General features: G+C 43.2%; 1 protein-coding gene across 7 annotated transcripts in view; it reads right to left on the bottom strand.

Moving 5' to 3' along the window:
- LOC121291526 (zinc finger protein 271-like) overlaps window positions 1-16357 on the bottom strand; it is a 39372-nt gene extending 23015 nt beyond the window's left edge. For 3 of the 7 annotated variants that reach the window (XM_041212849.1, XM_041212850.1, XM_041212851.1), the window contains exons 1-3: window positions 16308-16357; window positions 15244-15489; window positions 8213-8423 (exon numbers count right to left, since the gene is read on the bottom strand). The gene's annotated coding sequence lies outside the window, so the exon portion shown is untranslated. Of the gene's footprint in view, window positions 1-440; window positions 1745-8043; window positions 8424-15243; window positions 15490-16307 lie in introns of those variants that run through there. The other 4 variants (XR_005946019.1, XM_041212848.1, XM_041212852.1 and 1 more) reach the window with 4 other exon arrangements.
- Between the last annotated feature and the right edge of the window lie 6209 nt (window positions 16358-22566).

The following is a 22566-nucleotide window of genomic DNA, read 5'->3' as shown; positions in this document are numbered from 1 at the left end:
CAGCACATCTAGTGGTGGGACGGTGCACTGCAGACCAATATCACTGAACAATCCCAGCGATTTTCAGACTGTCAATGGTTATTGAACCGAGGCACAGTGGATAGCAACCCTGCCTCTGAACTAGAAGCTCTGGGTTCAAGTCCCACTCCAAGACTTCATGGCCAACGAAGGTGTGTTCGTAACATGGCCAGACAGGTTGAAAATGAACTTGTAAATCCTTTTTACATAGGCCAATTGCAGGCAGTAAGGGTGGGAGAGATTCCTGGTCAGCCAGGAAAAAATTGGAGCCTCTACCATCACTATCCATAGCTCCACACTACAACATGCATGTAAACGTGGATGCTGCCACAGCAACTCAGACCCATTAATGATTTGGATGTGGGGACCAAATGTAACATGTCCAAGTTTGCTGATGGCACAAAACTTGGTGGGAATGAGAGTTGTGAGGAGGATGCAAACAGGCCTCAAGGGGATTTAGACAGACTAAGTGAGTAGACAAGAACATAGCAGCTGCAATATAAGGTGGAAAAAATGTGAAGTTATCTACTTTGGTAGGCAAAACAGAAACAGAGTATTTCTTAAATGGGAATAGATTGGGAAATGTTGATCTCCAAAGAGACCTGGATGTCCTTGTTCATAAGCCACTGGAAGCTAACAGGCAGGTGCAAAAAACAATTAGAAAGGCAAATGGGATGTTGGCCTTTATTTCAAGGGGACTTGAGTACAGGAGTAAGGAAGTATTGCTGCAGTTGTATAGAGCCTTAGTGAAACCACACCTGGAGTATTTTGTGCAATTTTGGTCTCCTTACCTAAGGAAGGATATATTGGTCATAGAGGAAGTTCAACGAAGGTTCATCAGACTAATCCCTATGAGGTAGGATTGTCCAAGAGGAAAGACTGAGGCATTGAAGTAGAAGATCGGTCATGATCAAGTTAAATGGCAGAGCAGCCTCGAGGGACCAAATGTCCCACTCCTTCTCCTATGTCCCCATCACTTATTGAGCTGGAGGTGCTAGTTCAATGGGTGATGTGGATCAGATTGATGCCTGTTCTGGCTGGGGTGGATTCGGGATCTGCCTCTTTGCCATTCCTGTATTGGAGCTCGTGGCAATGTGGTTTGGACCTGCCTTTGGGCAGAGAACTCAAAAAGAAGATGGTTGTTATGGAGTGTGACTCTATTTGAGTCAGTGGGATTTCAGATGTTTGGGTTTTTGCTTTTTGTGGGGATCCTCTATCATTACTGAGTCTGTGGGTTGTTCCTCACTCCTGGAGTCTACCCACTTTTCTCCATCAGTTTCACTTCTGACACCAGGGACTTTACTACCTTTCACAGCTTCAGGAACCCAGACACAAAGACAACACTGACACCTGCAGCTCTAACTAGTTACCACTTTAAATCAAATCAAACTTTCAGGCTGCCAGTTTACAGGAGGAAAAGGGTTCTATACACAGCCTTGGGACTTGGAAACTGAATCTAATACAACAGAAATATGATCTATTGTCAGCCATGGCTTAGTTAACACTCTCATCTTTGAGTCAGAAGGTTGTGGGTTCAAATCTCACTCCAAAGACTTGAGCACTGAGGCTGACACTCCAGTGCAGTACTGAGGGAGAGCTGCACTGTCAGAAGTACCATCTTTTAGGTGAATTAAACTGTCTGTCCTCTCAGGTGAATGTAAAGGATCCCATGACACCATGTAGAAGAGCAGGGGAGTTATTCCTGATGTCCTGGCCAATATGTATCCTGCAATCAACATCACAAAAACAGATATCTGGTCATTATTACATTGCTGTTTCTGCGAGCTTGCTGTGCATAATTTGGCTAACACGTTTCTTACATTACAACAATGGCCACAATTCACAAGTACTTCATTGGCTGTAAAGTGCTTTTGGATGCCCTGAGTTCATGAAATTTGATATATAAATGCAAGTCATTCTTTTCTACAGAAAAGTTAGGGTTGATATTGAAATTCAAGCCCTTCTTTCTTAGGGAAATATAATGCTTCCTGTGAACTGGAAATTATAAACACATTGATAGAGCCCAGAGTGACAGTGACCAATATATTGTGTTCAGTGCTCTTACTATAGGCTCCTGAATGCTTCAGTGAATAGCAACACACCATGCTGACAAACCTGGTAGTTTGGGTTAGGCTAAAAGAATGAATTTATTATGAGTTATAAATGTATACAGAAGATTGATAAAACAGCAGACAAACAAAATATTCAGCTTGCATAAACTTTGAAGTAAGTAAAATGGAAGCATTTGAAAATGAATCGAGATCTTTCCCAGAACACAACTGAATCTTGGAAGAGTGTAAGGTGAACATATCACACTGTTATTACATCGAGGTATGATGGGCTGAGGGAACTCAGGTCTGTAGAGACTCACCCCCACTCCCTCACCATACTCAGGAAAGTAGTCCTCCCAGACAGGAGAGTATAAACATTACCCATGGTATTAGTCAAATATCCGTCACCGAAAGAGGATCTGCCTATAATTCAGTAACTAACACAGGGTCCGATTCTACCCCATACCCACTTTACTAGCACACAAACTCAAAACTAATCCCTAACTCTCTGCCCTTCAACCCTTCATTCACCACAATGTTTCTGTTGTCATCAATCTGGTTTAACCACTCCCTCATATCCCACCTTTTACAACCTTTTTCCCAAACAAACCATTTTACTTACTTTCTTCTTGGTTGATCTCCCTGCTGCTCAAATCCAAGCATGAAGATTTGAGCATATCTGGCACACAACTGGTTTAGCCATCCATCGCCAGATCTGACTGGACCACATCAAGCACTAGTGGTCCTGCTTTCCTCTGCCAAAACTGCTCATTACTCCAGGATAATCCTGAAAAGATAACCCACAACTTCTCCTCCCCAAAACCAACTGTGTCCTTGTGGAAGTTATGTTCCAGCTGTACAGAGCTCTTTTTAGACCCTCTCTGGAGAACTGTGTTCAGTTCTGGGCACCGCACCTCAGGAAGGATATATTGGCCTTGGTGGGAGTGCAGCATAGATTTACCAGAATGTTCCTGGAGCTTAAGGGGTTAACTTCTGAGGATAGGTTGCACAGATTGAGCTTGCGGTCACCTGAATACAGAAAATGAACGGGTAATTTACTGAAGTGTTTAAGATGATTAAACAAGTTGATAGAGTAGTTAGAGAGAAACTATTCCTCTGGTGGGAGAGTCTAAAACAAGGGGACATAGTGTCAGGAAGATATAATTCTCAATGTTATTGGAATTTATTGTAAAATAGTGCTATTTATGTATGTGTGTGAGACTTAATTGGATTAAAAGCAGTTGGTCTGAAGGCTTTGATGTAAACATCAACATAGTAAACATGGGAGAAGTTTAGAATGTAAAGTGTAAAAGGGCATTTATATTTTTAAATAAACCAGACTAGATTACTTTCAAAGGAGGGGTGAAATGTGTCACCTAGCCAGGTGAAGTTTAGTAACAGTGTGTTTATTTTTCCCAAAGATTACTGATAAAACTTAGTGCTATGGGATATTTTATTATCACAAAGATTAAGTCCAAGGACATAGTGAAACGATGGGAATTTGCATTCAAAGGGGAAAAAATGTATAAAGGAGCGAAAGCTGTATGTAAGGGTAGGCATTTTTAAGGTCTAACATGTGAAAATCCTTCAGCATCTATGCCTCAAGCTGCTGTTTTCAAAGAACTGAAGTTAAGAAAACTCACTTTGAATTTGACTTATTTCTTGGTCTGGGTCTTTTAAAATCTGTGTGTCTTACTGTTGCCTTAATGAAAGTGTAACTGGGAGTCAGATTAAGGAGGGGATTTAGAAGTTATTGCAGTAATAATTTGTAGATCTATGCTTGTGCTCTGCTTAAAATCGTTCTCTTATTGATAAATGTTTAATCTGGTTTTGTAAAAGCCTATAAGACTTGGTGGTCTTATTACTATTGAATTCATGGTACACATCTTAAAATTTATATAAATTGCAAAACAAGTTGTGGCAGTTGTTTCAAGTTTCCCTTTGGGATTTGAACAACGCAGCATTTACCATCGGCTCTGCCATAACAATAGCATTAAAATTCGAGCCAGGCTGTTCAGGGGCGATGTCAGCAAACACTTCTTCACAAAAAGGGGATTGGAAATCTGGAATTCTCTCCCCACAAAAATCTGTTGAGGCTGGGGGGTCAATTGAAAATGTCAAAACTGAGATTGATAGGTTTATTGTTAGGCAAAGGGATTAAGGGTTACAGAGCCAAGGCAGATAGATAGAGTTAAGATACGGATCAGCCATGATCTGATTTAATGGTGTAACAGGCTCAAGGGATTACTCCAGTTCCTACATTCCTTAAATTCCTCTTGATTGCCCTCTCCACTCTCGCCTCCAACAAGAATTGATCAGTGTCATCCTCTTCAACCTCAAGCTGAGCTTCTGATCCCAAACCCTCTCCATCACAAAGATCGCCTCCTTCTCCCTCTGTAACACCGCCCATTTCCAACACCCCCACCCCCACATTAGTCCATCTGTTGTTGAAATCCTCATCCTTGCTGACTGTGTAAGGCTCAGTGTTATGACACAGCAGTTGGTAAAGGCTGAGCTGTTTAAATCCCAGAGGAAAACTTGAATAACTGTCATAATCTATATTTTCAATTGGCATATTTGTGATGCAGCTCTGAATTCAGGAATAAAATCACCAAGCCTCAAGAGGTTTTTTTTATAAAGAACTAAATTAAACACATATTAATTTAACAAAAAAATTAAACACATACACATGTCTCCAAATTACTACCATAATAATTTCTAAACAAACCCCCAAATTAGTCACTCCCAGGTAAGTCTTCACCAAGGCAACAATAACTCACAGACTTTAAACAGACACCAGCCAAAGCACATTTGACCGTATGAATTCAAAATTAGGTTCCTTTAAATTTAGGCTTACAGGTGATTAGATCTTATAAGCACACACAAAACTCCTTTCTGTTTATATCTAGCTTCCCCTTTGATTGTAAATTTTTGATTGTATTACTAGGTTTTGAAATTTTACTTCTAACAATAATCCTTTCATACCACCAATTTTATTAGTAAAATAAACACGTTGCTTGGCATCTCCCAGCTAGGTGCAAGATTTTACCTATTCTTTTGAATGGTTTATTCAACAAATGCAAATTGCACTTTAACTCCTTACCTTTATCTAATTAACACCTCAAACTACTGTACATCAAAGCACCCAGACTAGCTGGCTTTAATCCAATTAAGACACATATAGACACAGACCCTATCACAATTCCAATTTAAAAATAATTACCTATAACATTATAGACAATATCTCTTCATGACACTCAGTCACACACCTTACTTGGCTTCCCTGCTGTGTGAATGCGATGATAATCTAACATGCCCCATCAGGTCTCAAACCAGTGTCCTCAACTTAAATAAGAGCAATTACGGAGGTATGAAGAAAGAGTTGTCTAAAGTGGGCTGGGGAAAATAGACTAAGGGGAAGGTCAATAGATGAGCAATGGCAGACATTTATGCAGATATTTCATAACGCTCAGCAAAAATTTATTCCAGTCAAAAAGAACATGATGGGAAAGATGAACCACCCGTGGTTAACCAAGGCAGTCAAGGAGAGTATCCAATCAAAACTATGGCATACAACGTGGCAAAAACTAATGGTAGCCAGAGATTTTTAGAAGCCAGTAGCGGACGACTATAAAGCTAATAAAAACGGGAGAAAATTGATTATGAAAGTAAATTGGCAAGAAATATAAAAACAGACAGCAAGAGCTTCTACATATAAAAAGGGGAGTGGCTAAAGTAAGTGTGGGACCCTTGGAGGATGCGACCGGGGAATAGGTAATGGAGAACAGGGAAATGGCAGATAACTTAAATCAATGTTTTGCATCGGTCTTCATGGTGGAGGACCCTACAAACATCCCAAAGATATCAGATAAGCAAGGAGCTAATGGGAGGAAAGATCTTGTAACAGTCTCAATCACGAGGGACAACGTATTTGACAAACTAATGAGACTAAAGGCAGACGAGTCCCCAGGACCTGATGGCCTGCATCCAAGGGTTTTAAAGGAAGTGGCTGCAGAGCTAATGGAGGCATTGGTTGAAATATTTCAGAACTCACTGGATTCTGGGAGGGTCCCAGTGGATTGGAAAACTGCTAATGTGATGCCTTTGCTCAAGAAGGGAGGAACATAATAAGCAGGAAGCTAAACGCCAGTCAGCCTAACATCTGTCGTTGGGAAAATGCTAGAGTCCATTATTAAAGAAGAAATAGCAGGACATTTAGAAAAGAGTAACACAATCAAACAGAATCAACTTGGTTTTATGAAAGGGAAATCATGGTTGACAAACGTGCTAGCGTTCTTTGAGGATATAACAAGCAGAGTTGATAAAGGAGAACCAGTAGATGTGTATTTGGAGCTCCAGAATGCATTCAATAAGGTGCCACATAAAAGGTTATTGCACAAGATAAGAGCACACAGTATTAGGGGTAATGTATTAGCATGGATTGAGGATTGGTTAACACACAGAAGACAGAGTCGGGATTAATGGGTCTTTTTCAGGTTGGAAAGACGTAACTAGTGGAGTCCCACAAGGATCAGTCCTAGGGCCTCAATTACTTATGATCCATATTAGTGATTTGGAGGAGGGGGCAAAGTAAAGTATCCAAATTTGCTGATGATACAAATATAGGTGGGAGGGCATGTTGTGATGAGGGCATAAGGAATCTGCAAGGGGATATAGATAGGTTGAGTGAGTGGGATAAAACTTGGCAGATGGAGTTTAATGTAGGAAAGTGTGAGGTCATGCACTTTAGTAGAAAGAATCAAAAGGCAGATTATTGTTTAAATGGAGAGAGACTCCAAAAAAGTGCAGCAAATAAGGATCTGGGTGTTCTTGTCCTTGAAACACAAAAAGTTAGCATGCAGGTGCAGCAAGTAATTAAGGAGGTAAATAGAATTTTGGCCTGTATTGCTAGGGGGTTGGAGTTTAAAAATAGGGAAGTCTTGTTACAACTATACAGTGTGTTGGTGAGGCCGCACCTGGAGTACTGTGTACAGTTTTGGTCCCCATATTTAAGAAAGGATATACTGGCATTGGAGGCAGTTCAAAAGAGATTCATTAGGTTGATTTCTGGGATGAAGAGATTGACTTATCAAGAATGGCAAAACAGGTTAGGCATTTATTCATTGGAATTTAGAAGAATGAAGGATAATCTTATTGAAAAGTACGTGATTTTGATGGGGCTTGACAGGGTAGATGTTGAGAAGATGTTTCCGCTAGTGGGGAAATCTTGAACTAGGGGACATAGTTAGAGAATAAGGGGACAATCATTTAAAACTGAGATGCAAAGGCATTTCTTCTCTCAGAGGCTAGTGAATGACTGGAATTCTCTACCTCAGAGAGCTGTGGAGGCAAGATCAGTGAAAGTATTTAAAGAGGAGGTAGATAGATTTTTGAAATATTGGGGAATTGAGGGCTATGAAGAGCTGGCATGAAAAAGGAGTTGAGGCCTGAGGCAGATCAGCCATGATTTTATTGAATGGTGGGGCCGGCTTGAGAGGCCGAATGGCCTATTCCTGCTCCTATTTCTTATATTCTTAGAGTTGTTCAAAGTCGTTATTACACACCTCACATGTGAATGTTTTCTTCTCCCCTGTGTGAAGGTGCCAGTGACTTATCAAGCCTGGTAATAGTGCAAAGCTCTTTTACACACTTCGCACGTGAATGGTTTCTCCCCATTGTAAATAATTTGGTGTACACAAAAATGAGATGAGCGTGAGAATGACACAGAGGGTCACTGACTATGAGAATGATTTGTTGCATACATCACAGGTAAATGGTTTCTCCCCTGTGTGAATACGTTGGTGTGTGAGGAAGTGAGATGAGCACAAGAATGATTTGATGCACACCTCACAATTGAATGGTTTCTCTTCCTTGAAGCTGGCCTTGTGATTACAGTTGCACAACAAATGCACCTTGAATATTTGGAAATCTTATGAGCCTGTGGAGCCCTCCTCACACTTGAACAGCCTCTCACCTGCTCAGTGGTTCATGGGGCTTGATGAATGATTGAAGCTCTTGCCACACTTGCAGCCCAATCACACTTCTTCCCAGTCTCACCCTGACCGTTCGCCCGCAGCCAAACCTTCGGAAAGGTTGGTTCTGACTGATGGAAAGAGAATCCCAGACATTCACTACCTACTGACCAGTTTCAGATCTGATGATTTGTCAAAGCTCCCATGACACGACAGATTTCCAGATGATGGTTTCACTGCCCAACCCTGTCTGTGTTGAGCAATACTGTGAAGGGACTGGATGTCTTCCCACAGTTGTGCAGTTGTTCTTTCGGTGATGGTCTGAACCTATACGCTGTGTCTATCCTCTCTGTATTCTCTGGTGTAATACGGTGCAATCCTTCTGTAAAACAGGAAAAGGAAACATGATTTCCTCCAACTCCCTCTCCTCCTTTGCTGAAGGGGCTGACACCTCAGTTAGAGACTGTTTCACAGTGAGTGCCAGTCTGTTATTCACCTCTCCCGGGATGTCCCAGTCGATTCACCTCTCCCGGTTCCTCTCCTGGACTGTCCCAGTCTAGACCTTGTTTGAGTGATATTGTTCAGTGTGCAGTACACTGGATGATTGTGACCATTCTCTCTCTCTGGGAAATACTGTGATCCACCCCCAGGTGTAGCCAGTACCTGAAACAGCTCTTCAACATCCCTCTAGCTTATCTAGAGAGATAAGGTGCCAATAAACAACACCTCCTCCTCCTCCTATATCGCTTGGCTTCAGGAATTTGCATTCATAAAATAAAACAAAAACAGGAACCAAGACACAAAGACAACACTGACACCCACAGCTCTAACTAGTTACCACTTTAAATCAATTCAAACTTTCAGGCTGCCAGTTTACTGGGGGAGAGAATTCTGTACACAGCCTTGGGATTTAACCCCTTCCTTCCTTCGAGTAGAAGGTCTGCTTCGGACTTTCTCCTGTTCCACTCCCTTGGTTTCTTGGGGTTTTTCTTTAGCTAGGGACTTTCTATCTGTCCCTTCTAGGTTGCTATTGCTTGACAGCTGTCTTCAAACCAATTGAACTCAACACTGCTGTTTCTTTGGTTTTTGTGTGTGTGGCAGGCACCTGGACTCCTGTAGCTAGGCAACAGCAGTTTTTTTCTACTTGTGTTTGCTTAACTTCCCAAATCATAAAACTCTCATTAGAAATGCAAACACCTTTTAACGTGAAATTAAAACTCAATTTGACCTTTCTTAACACACAGATACAAAAATACAAATCAAACTTAAACATTAAAGCTAAAACTCATTCCTAACACCCACAAATACAAATATGATTTACTTAAACTATCTATATTTCCAACAGTGTTAGGAAGGGTGTTAAGGAATATAGAACCAAGTGGGGTGGATGGGGTTATTATACAAATAAGTCAAAATCAAACTAAATGGTTGAACAGACTTGAGGGGCTGAATGGCCTCCTCCTGTTTCCAATATTCTGAAGTTTATCGAGGATCAGGATCAAAAGGCAGGGAAATGGATTTGAGATACGGAACAGTCATCGTGGAATTAAATTGAGACAGGCATCGAGGGGCTGAATGGCCTCCTCCTGTTGCTGTAAATGTATATAACAACGTAACATCATTGTTAGGAGACAAACTATTCCTTCACCCATTCATCCTGTTCTCTGGGTTGTAACTTTTTTTAATTCATTCAAGGAATGTGGGTGTCGCTGGCTGGGCCAGCATTTATTGCCCAGTTCTAATTGCCCTTGAGAAGGTGGTGATGAGCTGCCTTCTTGAAACGCTGCACTCCCTGTGATGTAGGTACACCCACAGTACTGTTGGGGAGGGAGTTCCAGGATTTTGATCCAGTGACAGTGAAGGAACAGCGATATATTCCGAGTCAGGATGGTGAGTAACTTGGAGGGGAACTTCCAGGCGATGGTGTTCCCATCTATCTGCTGCCATAGTCCTTCTAGATCGTAGCAGTCGCGGGTTTGGAAGGTGCTGTCGAAGGAGCCACAGTGAGTTTCTGCAGTGCATCTTGTAGATGGTACACACTGCTGCCACTGTGTATCGGTGGTGGAGGGAATGAATATTTGTGGATGGGGTGCCAGTCAAGCAGGCTGCTTTGTTCTGGATGGTGACAAGCTTAAGTGTCGTTGGAGCTGCACTCATCCAGTCAAGCTGAGAGTATTCCAACACACTCCTGACTTGTGCCTTGTCGGTGGTGGACAGATTTTGGGGAGTCAGGTGAATTACAAGCCACAGGATTCCGAGCCTCTGACCTGCTCTTGTAGCCACGTTATTTATATGGCTGGTCCAGTTCAGTTTCTGTTCAATGGTAACCCCCAGGGTGCTGACAGTGAGGGAATTCAGCGATGGTAATGCCATTGAATGTCAAGGGGTGATGGTTAGATTCTCACTTGTTGGAGATGGTCATTGCCTGGCACTTGTGTGGCGCAAATGTTACTGTTATTGTATTCAAACACAATAAGTCACTGTCACTGAAATGAAGCCCGAGGATTTGACAAGTTTTGTTCAAGCAAAGTGAAGATCCTTTAACTGGACGGGTCAAACCGTGTGATCACAGGACAAGCCTGACCCTCACACTGTACATCCCAGTGAGATCAGATATCACAATGGTTTATAAACAGGCTCAGTTTGAGGCAGGAGACTGCACAACCAGTTTGAGTGAAGGAAAAGGAACTGTACTGACTGTGACAATGGAAATATCACTCACTAGCTGACGCTTGGGAGTTTGTTGCTGTAGAAGATTTGTTTCGACCTGTCATTCAAGCTTCAGAATGCGAGGTCAGTCAATGAGGGCTGAGATGAGAAATGTCTTCACTGAAAGGGATGTGAATCTTTGGAATTTTTTCCCCCAGGTAGCTGTGGATGTTCAGTCATTGCATATATTCAAAACCGAGATTGATGGATTTCTGGATGCTGAGGGAATAAAGGATGTAGGGATAGTGTGGGAAGGTGGGATTGAGGTAGAAGATTAGTCCTGGTCGTATTGAATGGTGCAACAGGCAATAGGGGCCGAATGGTCTACTCCAGCTCCTATTTCTTATGTTCATCATATTCTCTGGGTTGTTAAAGCTGTTATTGAATTCTTGTACAGCAAGTCATTGTAACCAAAATGATCAATTTAATAAAACAATTTGAGGAGGTAATTAACATGCTGGACAGGGTCTATGGAGGTTTGTCTATCTGGACTTCCAGAATGTATTTGATCATGTTCTGCACAGGAGATTATTCACCAAGATGAACATGCATGGAATTCAAGAGAATCTTGTGACGTGGGTTGATAATTTGTTTGGGAGATAGGAGACAGAATAGGGATAAAGGGAATGTTATCTGATTGTCAGGATGTGCCCAGTGGTGTTCCCCAGGGATCTGTACTAGAGACTCAGCTTTTCATTATATTGATTAATGACTTGGATGGAGGAATAATATTGGGGTAGTTTACTGATGACACTAAGTTAGGTGACACAGTGAGTATGGTCAATGGGAGTGGAAAGTTGCAAAGGGACATTGATAGATTAAGTGAGAAATTAGGTAGTTTGATTTGAGCTAAAAAGTTAATTTATTATGAGTTATAAATCTATACAGAAGATTGATAAAACAGCAAACAACACAACATTCGGCTTACACCAAACTTTGAATCAACCAAAATAACAAAGCATTTGAAAATGTCTCAAGATCTTTCCCAGAACATGAACTGAATCTTGGAAGAGAGTAAGGTGAACATATCACACCGTTATTACATCGAGGTATGATGGGCTGAGGGAACTCAGGCCTGTAGAGACTCACCCCATTCCCTCACCATACTCAGGACCGTAGTTCTCCCAGACAGAAGAGTACAAACATTACCCACGGTATTAGTCAAACAGCCGTCACTTGAAGAGGACCTGTCTATAATTCACATCACCAACTAAAGCAGTGTTTGATTCTACCCCATACTCACTCCTGAGGGCTGGCTCACTTTACTAACACACACACTCACATTAGGAGAAACTCTCAGAATACTACAGACAGACGTTTCTTTAAAATTCCTGTGCTTTAGTCTAGCTCCCAATTCCGATAGTCAGAAATGACACAACTTTAGTAGCACAGGATGGAGTTCATTTCCACCATACAAACACATGCAGAATTGAAGAGATAGAGAGAGGTTTGTAAATCTGTTGCAGAGTGAAAAATGACACTGCAGTCATCTGCAAAATGTAGATCATGTGTATCTATGGTGGTCAGTTTAGTTTTAGCAGGGAGATGACTGAGGTAAATGAGTTTCCCATTTAGATGGTATTTAATACTGACACCAGAAGGCAGTTGATCTTTGATGAGGTGAATAGTCACTGTCAGGTAGATTGTAAATAGAATGGGGGCTATCTCACAGCCTTGCTTGACACTCGTCTGGATTTTGAAGGCTTCTGTTTCAGATCTCTCACTCAAGACAGTTGCAGTCATATCATCATGAAGCAATTGCAGGATTGTGATGAAGTTTCTTGAACATCCAGATCATTGGCGCACAATCCACAGAGCCTCACGCTTTACTGAGTCAAATATTTTGGTCACGTCGATGTTGTAATGAAGAGTTTCTGGTGTTGTTCTCGACATTTTTCTTGGATTTCTCCGGGAACAAAGACCATGTCGGAGGTTCCTCTGGAAGGTCTAAAGCCAAGTCAAAGTTCTAAGTGATGTCTGTATCACTCAATCCTTGTGGGGGACTGATGCCTACTGGACAGATCATTGACTTGTTTGATCGGTGATGAACCCCCACCCAGCACCAAGACATCACAAGGCCCAAAAGTCCAAGAGGAAGAAGATCAATGTCTCAGCCCTAAAACAACCCGACCGAAGAGAGGAATTCCAGGTGCAGCTCATGACCAATCTGGAAAATCTTCACACTTTCAACTCAATTCCTAAACAGTGGGATCAAAATAAAATCAGCTATACTAAACTCCTGTGCCCAGACCATGGGGTTCGAGCATCTTTTTTAACTTCAGGGCCATCTTTAGACCAAGGTAAATAGACAAAATCCCCTTCGTTCACAGGATGGTGTTTCTCTTCTTAAGGATGACAATGCCATCTGTTAACACTGAAAAGAACATTGTGAACAACTCCTCAACCATGAATCCACAGTGACAGCTGATACCCTCCAGTCTCTCTCCCAGTGCCTGTGGTAGAATTATCATTAATGGTAGAACTACAACAATCAGATGAAAAACAACAAAGCCTGTGACCCCGATGGTATTCCAGCTGAGGCCTTCAAAGCCGGTGGACTTCTGCTCACAACAAGATTCCATGAACTCATCTTACGGATTTGGGAGTAAAAAAACTCCCTCCGACTTCAGGAATGTAACAATTGTAACTATCTTTAAGAAAGGAAATAAATCAAGCTGTGGAAACTATTGAAGTATTTCCCTCTTGTCCATGACAGGGAGGTTCCTGACACACATTCTTCTGAATCACCTACTTCCTGTGGCTGAGAAAATCCTCCCAGAGACACAGTGACATCTGTGCGTAAGCAGAAGCTTCTATGCATATTGATGTCTTCTTTTGGTGATGTTTTGTGATCTGGTCAATGGTTAAATTGGTCTTCTTGAAACTTGTGGACTAATGGTGGGAGAGGTTCGAGACAGATACCTGCTGAGACAGATATTACTTTGGAATGACAGCTCCTCTGTAACGGAAGCAGTTGACCCTGCTCCAAGTCCGTGTGGAGACGTCAGTGTATGGTGAAAGAGGAGGAGTAGGTGAAACATTCCTGGCACACGTCACACTGGAAGGGTTTGTCTCCTGTGTGGGTTCACTGATGTTCCAGGAGGTTCAATAACTGTGTGAAGGCTTTATTTCAGAACTCACAGGGTTTCTCCGCTGTGTGAATGCACTGATGGACCAGGAGATCCAATGACTGTGTAAAAACCTTGTCACACACCTCTCACCAGTGTGGATCTGCTAGTGCTTCATAAGATTGGAGGAGTGGGTGAAAACCTTGCCACAGACATTCCGCCTGAATATTGTCTCCTGTGTGAATCTTCTGGTGTCCTAGGAAGGTCAAAGCTTTATCTCAAACCTCACAGTTGAAGGGTTACTCCCTTATGTGAATACACTGGTGTATGCAGAGGTTTGTCGATCATGGCTTTGTCACACCTCACACATGATTGGTTCTCCACTGTGTCTCAGTAACTGTTTGAATGCATACAGAGATTTGTTTATTGTGAGAATGATTTGTCACAGACCTTGCCTCTTTTTCTCCCCTGTGTGAATGCATTGGTGTGTGTGGAGGTTCAATGATTTGGTGAATGATTTGTCGCACACCTTGCACATAAACAGGTTTTCAGCTGTGTGAATGCGCTGGTGTTCACGAAGGGACGATGAGTTCAGGAATGATTTGTTGCACACCTCACACGGGAATGGTTTCTCCCCAGTGTGTATGTGTTGGTGCATCAGGAATTGCGACGAATTGGAGAATGATTTGTTGCATAACCTGCACGGAAATGGTTTCTCCCCTGTGTGAATGCGTTGGTGCACACGGAGGTTTGATGACTGCGAGAATGATTTGTTACACACCTCGCACCGGAATGGTTTTTCTCCTGTGTGAATGCGTCGATGTGTGCGGAGAGTCGTTAACTGCGAGAATGATTTGTCGCACTCCTCGCACCCAAAAGGCTTCTCCCCAGTGTGTATGCGTTGATGTTTACGGAGGGTCGATGAGTCGGAGAATGATTTGTCACACACCTTGCACACAAACGGTTTCTCTCCAGTGTGAATGCGTTGGTGTACGCGGAGGGCCGATGAACATGAGAATGATTTGTCACACACCTCACACATGAATGGTTTCTCCCCTGTGTGAATCCTCTGGTGACTCAGGAGTTGGGAGCACTGGGTGAAAGTCATTTCACAAACCTCACACCTGAAGGGTTTAACCCCCGTGTGAATCCTCTGGTGTATCAGGAGACTTGAAGATGTCACAAATCCTTTATCACAAACCTCACACTTGAATCGTTTCCCATCCATGTGGCTGCTCTTGTGTAAACAGTTGTACACTGTTTGTACCTTGTCTGTTAGGAGATGATATGAGCCCGTGGAATCCTCCTCACACACCTCACACTTGAACAGCCTCTCACTGTAGGAATGAGTCAGTTGTTCATGAGACTCGAATGATTGAAGCTCTCACCACACTTGGAGCCACTCACACTTCTTCCCAGCCTCACCTTGACCGATTGCCCACTGCTGAACCTTTGGAAAGGTTGGTTCTGATGGAAGGCTCCACACCACTGACCAGTTTCAGATCTGATGATATGTCTAAGCTCCCCTAACCTGACCAATTTCCAGATGATGGTTTCACTGCCCAACCTTCTCTGTGTTGAGCAATGCTGCAAAGGGATTGGATGATGATCAGGATCTATCTGTGGTGTCTATCTTCTCTGTACTCTCTGGTGTAGTACAGTGCAATCCTTCTATAAAACAAGAAAAGGAAACATGATTTCCATTGTGGCTACTTTCTTTCCTCCGCCCAGCTTCCCCATCTTTCCAGGTACCGTGAGGTCAATGGAAAAGACAGTCAGGCGGATTGTAAAACGGACTATCATTTCGCTATGAGCTTGAGTCGTGCTAATGAAGACCAATTTTACCCTTAGAGTATGTGTTTAATATAAAAAGCACTCAAGAGAAAGGCTAATTCAATGGAGATTTTGAAATTTCACCTCTAATTTTACAAAATTATTTGAAGAAAACACACTGGGCAGAAAGTGCTAGAAGCTAAGGAAAATATTGCTTCAGTGTAGCTGATTGAAGGGTTCTGGTTTATCCTGGGAAATTAGATACACTGCACTCGCTCAGACTGCACATCCCAAATTCAGCTATCAGCCACAGCCATGGGCAAAACAATCAAATCCAAGCCCAGGCTTTTGGGAAAGGAAGAGGCCTTCAGGCAAAATTTTTAAAGTCGGCATTAAAAGACATTTCAATAAATGTGTCTCTGCACCTCCCAGATAATTACACCTCACCTTCTCATATTCAGTAATGACCCATCAACAAAACTCAGCCTGTAAATCAGAAGGGAAATGCTTCCAATAAACACACTCAATATCCAACACACAGCTCCAGTCAAACAGTTCAGCACAAAGCACCCAGTAAACAGCTCTCTCAGCTGGATCTTCTCACACAGCATAAGGGGCATTTCCACACCTGATTCCCCACAGGATAGTCAGACTGCCTGAACATTAGTGTGGATATTATGTGATGTAATTATTATAAATTCTGTTCCTTCACTCACCATCTCCTCACTTGGTTTTCAGTCCCTACAGGAAGTGAACCAGCTGTGGAAGAGGAAGAGGAGAGAATGGGCAGAGTGGGTGAGTTCTCTGATTGACATCTCTCACAGCCAATCCAAATATTTCTGGAGCAACATGAATTTCCTGAAGCTTGGGAAACTGACCGGTGAAACGGAGGCAACTTTGAGCAGCAGATCAGGTGGGGATTTAAACTTGTCATTGTCCCATCTGAATAAAACCTCACTTATTGCAGCTGCTGTCTCAGTTCCCCCGGTAAATGTTTGACAGAGATTTCTAGTGTGGAAATAGCACTCTTCATCCTCGGAGGCTTTCAAACTGACAACATCAGTGTGGGATGTGTAGCCTCGGATGTGTTTGACAGCAGACCAGAAGAGTTGCCTCTATCTCTCTCTCTCTGGCTCTGAGGGGCCTTCTCCTCCCTGCAACCCCCCCTCCCTCTCTTTAGGCAGTGTCTCTTCCTGCAATCTATCTCATACAAAATACTGGCTTAATCTCCCTCTTCCTCCCTCCTACAGTCTCTCTCTCTCTCCCTCATATTTCACCGCCCCCCCCCCCCCCCCCTCTCTCCGTCCCTCTCACGTTCCCTCTCTCTTACAGCCACAACTGGAGCTGCTTTACCTGCACTGGATCCTCCACCATTTTGTCCTCCCTCCCTGCTCTGGATCCATCGATGACGGTGCTGAGATCCCAAGTCTCATCTTTTCTTTTGAAATAGCAGGATTATTCTATCTAGGAGAGGGGACCATTTACTTATAAATTATTTTTTTTAAAAAACCCACCTCAATGCATCCTCACCAGTGGCTGCCAGAAACAGCCCCATGCCCCCTCAATAAAAACACACAACTCAAAAAGGATTTTTAAAAATAAATAATTCCAAACGGAGGGAAAAATGCCAACTATCCATTGACTCCTGAATCTGAGGTTCTGCTCTGAAGAGAACTGGTTCTGTCTTTTTCTCTCTCTTCAACTCATGGAAAAGTTTTTTTTTTGGTTTTAATTGTCCTCCACAGATTCTCTCTCTCCTGTGCTCCAGCTCCTCCAATCACAGATTCTCTTTTTCCCGTGTTCCAGCTCCTCCAATCAGATTCTGTCTTTACCGTGTTCCAGCTCCTCCACTCGCAGATTCTGTCTCTCCCATGCTCCAGCTCCTCCAATCAGATTCTGTCTTTCCCATGCTCCAGCTCCTCCAATCAGATTCTGTCTCTCCAGTGCTCCAGCTCCTCCAATCACAGATTCTGTCTCTCCAGTGCTCCAGCTCCTCCAATCAGATTCTGTCTCTCCAGTGCTCCAGCTCCTCCAATCACGGATTCTGTCTCTCCCGTGCTCCAGCTCCTCCAATCACAGATTCTGCATCTCCCGTGATCCAGCTCCTCCAATCACGGATTCTCTCTCTCCCATGCTCCAGCTCCTCCAAACACGGATTCTTTCTCTCCCATGCTCCAACTCCTCCAATCACAGATTCTGTCTCTCCCGTGCTCCAACTCCTCCAATCACAGATTTTGTCTTTCCCGTGCTCCAGCTTCTCCAATCACAAATTCTGTCTCTCCCATGCTCTATCTCCTCCAATCAAATTATGCCCTAAACCTTCCTTTAATTTTTTGCCCCCATTTTTTCTTTCTTGAGGTACTTGTGACATTTTGAGGGCGAATTCAATGCCTCTCTCATGTCTGGAGGAGTCTCTCCTAATTATTAAGCTGGCAGCACTGCAGTGCACCCTCCCACCACTACAAGTGCTGTGTCTGGAGGACTATCTCCACCTGTTTTCCCAGGTCCTGTGCCCAAACACAGCATCCGTTGACGTTAAGGTTAATTGTACAGGAGCGTCTGAGTGACTGAGACAGGTGAGTCTTGATCCTGATCTCGGTGTGTGAGAGACCCGGGTTAATATGACACACCAGGAACAGTTTAGACGGAGCTTGACTCTGTAACCCGTGTTACACCTTATGTGTGAGTGTTTGATGGGACAGAGTCAACGTGGAGAAGTTATTCCATCCCCATTTTAAATGTGGAGAAGTTATTCCTTCAAGTTCATATCCCAGTGTTTTTTAAATGTGATGAGTGTTTCTGCCTCTATTACTGTTTCAGACAGTGAGTTCCAGACCCTCACCACCCTCTGGGTGAAAAAATTACTCCTCAACTCCCCTCTAAACCTTCCATCAATTATTTTAAATCTCTGCTTCCTGGTTATTGACCTCTCTGCTCAGGGAAATAAGATTGAAACAATCCCATCAGCTGCCTCTGTCACTTCCCTCCCTTCCACTAGCCCGCCTGGACAAACTTCCATTACTGCTCCCCCCCGTCCTAGCCCTGAACTCACATCTTTCTCTAGTTTCTCTCCAGTCTCCCTTCATGCCCCCTCTGAGCTCATCTTGTCCATGAGACCCACCTCCTGTTCCCTCGACCCTATTCTAACTAAACTGCTCATCACCCAACTTCCCCTCCTGGTCTCCACGTTAGTCTATATTGTTCACGGTTCTCTCTCTTCAGATGTTGTCCCTCTCTCCTTTAAATCTGCTGTTATCACCCCCTCCTCAAAAAAACCAACTCTTGACCCCTCCGTCCTTGCAAACTACCGTCCCATCTCCAACCTCCCTTTCCTCTCCAGAATCCTCTTGTGGTGTTGCCTCCCGAATCCTGGAAAGGGACTTGAGGTCAAGTGAGAGGCAAGAGGTGAGGGGCAGAGAGAGGGGTCAGGCAAGGGAGGTGGCATCAGGCAGAGAAATCTGGTGATGGATCTCTCCCCCAGTCACGGTGTCAATCTCTGAGTCAGAGACTCTCCCCTCCCTCCAGGTCACAGAGTCAGTCCCCGAACACTACTTACACCCCAAACACAGAGTCACTCCCAGAGTCACGGCATGACACCCTGTCTCTTGTGTGTCTCTCTCTCCTGTACCCCCTCTCTCCTGTGTGTGTCTCTCTCTCTCTCATGTCCCTTCTCTCTCCTGTGTCCCCTCTCTCTGCTGTGTCATTCTCTCCTGTGTACCCTCCTCCTCCTGAGTCCTTCTCTCCTGTGCCCCCTCCCTCTCCTGTGTCCCTTCCCTCTGGGTAAACTCACAGTAAAACATATTTTAACAGGAGTCCAAACTCATTTGGCAAAACAGCAAGGTTAACTCCCTTCACAACAATGTGAATTCACCGATAAGAAATACACACTCTATAAAATGGTGTACTATGGTTCTTGCCATTACACTAGTACGTACGCATACAAAGCTCCCCGATAATTAAAGCAACAATCAGATAAAATAATGCTCGGCCTCAAGTCTTATTATCTTGATGGACACTGTACCCTGACAGAGCAACATTGACTAACATGATTGTTACGTAAAGTCTAGTTTTCAGGAATTAATTCAAAATAATTTCCTAGAAATTGAGTGGGCACCCTGATTATTAGGTAGACCTTTCACCAGATATGGGATATTAATTAGAGGGGGTCTATTATTAATCCAATGAACATCTTCTACATAATCATTAATTGTACAAGCCTCTAGATAAAGGGGAAAAAAAACGTGCCCAACATTGCCCTCATCCTGATGGCCACCCTTGTGTGTGGCTGCATCAAGCTGTGCTTAGATCCTTGGTACGCAAATACCAAGTGTCACTACGTGCTGAGGCTCGAACTGGCCCCAAAGGATGGGTCTGGCCATGCTGCCAAGGAACATTCTAAGTAGTTGGACCATGCCATACCACCTGTACCTCGTGGAAAAATTTATGCAGAGAAACATCTTTGACCACAAGTCCATCAGGCAGTGATTGGCACGTAACATCCTAGAGGCCCTGAGGGAAAAGGAGATGGTGGATCCTGTCGGATGGTTCCCCAAGCAGACTGTCAAAGTCATTTGGCAGAATGCGTCATCGCCAGAGTTTTCCAACAAGCACCAAGATGTAGCCTGGCTGGTGGTGAGAAAGGCCCTCCCCATCAGATCCTTCCTACACGCCAGGAGTCTCACCCCTTCCACACACTGCCCTCGAGGTGGCTGTGGTGGGGAAGAGACCATTGTTCACCTCCTTGTGGAATGTGCCTTTGGAAAGAAGGTCTGGAGAGAGATACAGTGTTTTTTGTCGAGGTTCGTCCCGAGCAGTTCCGTGACACAGGACTCTGTGCTCTTCGGGCTGTTCCCAGGGACACACACCGAGACAAACATCAACTGCAGCTGGAGGATCATCAACTCGGTTAAAGACGCTCTTTCGTCTTCCCAAATCTTGTTTGTCTTCCAGTACAAAGAGTTGTCCCCGACCGAGTGGTGCAGACTGACACATTCCAAGGTTCAGGACCACGTGCTGAGGGATGCACTGAAGCTTGGGGCAGCCGCAGTGGGGAAAGGTTGCTGTCTGAGACCTTTCTGCCATAGTGCACCGAGGGGCTGGGAATTGTATAGACCCCTCGGGCTGTATGACTCACATTGAACGTATGTAGTGAATACTAAATGTATCATAATTGTATTGAAGCACCTCAGAGTGCAACATGATCTATGTCGATAACTCGAATACCATTGCACTGTCTGTAATGACCATATTGAAATGTCTGTAATGTTCATTGATTGTATTGAAGCACCTCATGATCTATGTGGAAAAGTTGAATATGATTGCACTTTTTGTGATGGCCATTTTGAAATGTTTTATAATGATCTTTCAGATACTTTATGAATAAAGTGTATTTTTCAAAAAAAATTAATTATACAAGCCCAAAATTCATTATATCTCAACCCAAACCCAATTTTTCGGATTCATTAGATTCTTGTAGAATGACTTCTGAACCAAGTGAATCTCACATACGCAGGGATTAAGGTAATATTACTTTAATATTTGGTGGATATCCTGACTTTCTTTCGAAAGCCACAAGTAAAGTCTAAATCTAGGATTCTCCTAGAGAAATAACAACTAGGTAACTGTTCTCTTCAGGATTTCTACCATTTATTTAACGATCACAATTCCATGTTTTCTTATTAGAATAAATTTGTGTGTGCTTAAGACTTTAATCATCTTCATTTCGGGTTCTCTCACGAGCCCCTACTCTAGTTGGGGAGAACATTTACTGAGGAGTTTCACCCTGATCCTTATAATATCCGGGAAATTACAATCTATTTAAGAAATAATTGTTAAAAGTCTATCAAGGAGAAGGTAATAATTCTGGTTGGTTTCAATCTTTCATTCGGAGGTCGAGCAGGGCTCATAACCCAGTTACATGTCCTTGAGTCTAGCTCCCTCTGGCTGAAGTTGACAGGAATTGAACGGAAGGTACATCCAACTTTGAATAAACTTCAAATATTAATAAAGTAGTGATTAATAATGAGTAGTGCACCACACTTGAGGGGAGTAGCTTAGAAGTCTCTAAGGGGAAACTAGATAAGCACGAGTGAGAAAGGAGCAGAAGAATATGCTGATAGGGTGAGATGAAGAGGGGTGAGAGGAGGCTCATGTGAAAATAAACACCAATTGGGCCAAACGGCCTGTTTCTGCACTGTAATTCTATGTGTGTAACTTTCCCTGGTTGGATTTGAACTCTCAATCTCTGGATTGTTAATCCAGCACCACAGCAATTCGGCTGTCATACCTGGAGACACACTGAAATTTCATTCCATGTCTTCTCTAGGCCTTGGCCTTTCTCTTGCAACCCTTCCAATTTTTCAAGCCTTTATATTTCTATTCTTTTATGATAGTCACCCCTGTGACTGTCAGGCCACAACTGGCCAGGCCATTGGTCCTGACTGTCACTGTGCTGATTTAATTGGTTTTTAATTACATCCTCCAGTTGATGACACCCAGTTCTTTACCAGGTTTAATCTGATTTGGAACAAAGCCCTTTTCAGTAGGATTAGATACCTCAGTGTCTTGGTGTTCCCTTCTCATGGGGTTCTCTTGCAATGTCCTTATAATTTCTATGAAACTGCTTGCATTTGCAAGATTGAGAGTTTAAAACTTACATTACTGAAAATCAATTAATCTTTTTGTCAAAACAAAAACAGAATTACCTGGAAAAACTCAGCATGTCTGGCAGCATCGGCGGAGAAGAAGAGTTGACGTTTCGAGTCCTCAAGACCCTTCAACAGAACTGAGTGAATATTAGGAGAGGGGTGAAATATAAGCTGGTTTAAGGTGGGGGATGGGTGTGGTTGTAGGGACAAGCAAGCAGTAATAGGAGCAGATAATCAAAAGATGTCACAGACAGAAGAACAAAGAGGTGTTGAAGGTGGTGATAATATCTAAACGAATGTGCTAATTAAGAATGGGTGGCAGGACACT

The sequence above is a fragment of the Carcharodon carcharias genome, chromosome 19 (genome assembly GCF_017639515.1).
Source record: "Carcharodon carcharias isolate sCarCar2 chromosome 19, sCarCar2.pri, whole genome shotgun sequence".
Taxonomy (NCBI): Eukaryota; Metazoa; Chordata; class Chondrichthyes; order Lamniformes; family Lamnidae; genus Carcharodon; species Carcharodon carcharias.
Note: the sequence above shows the minus strand (reverse complement) of the source record. Positions and strands in the feature narration are given on the sequence as shown.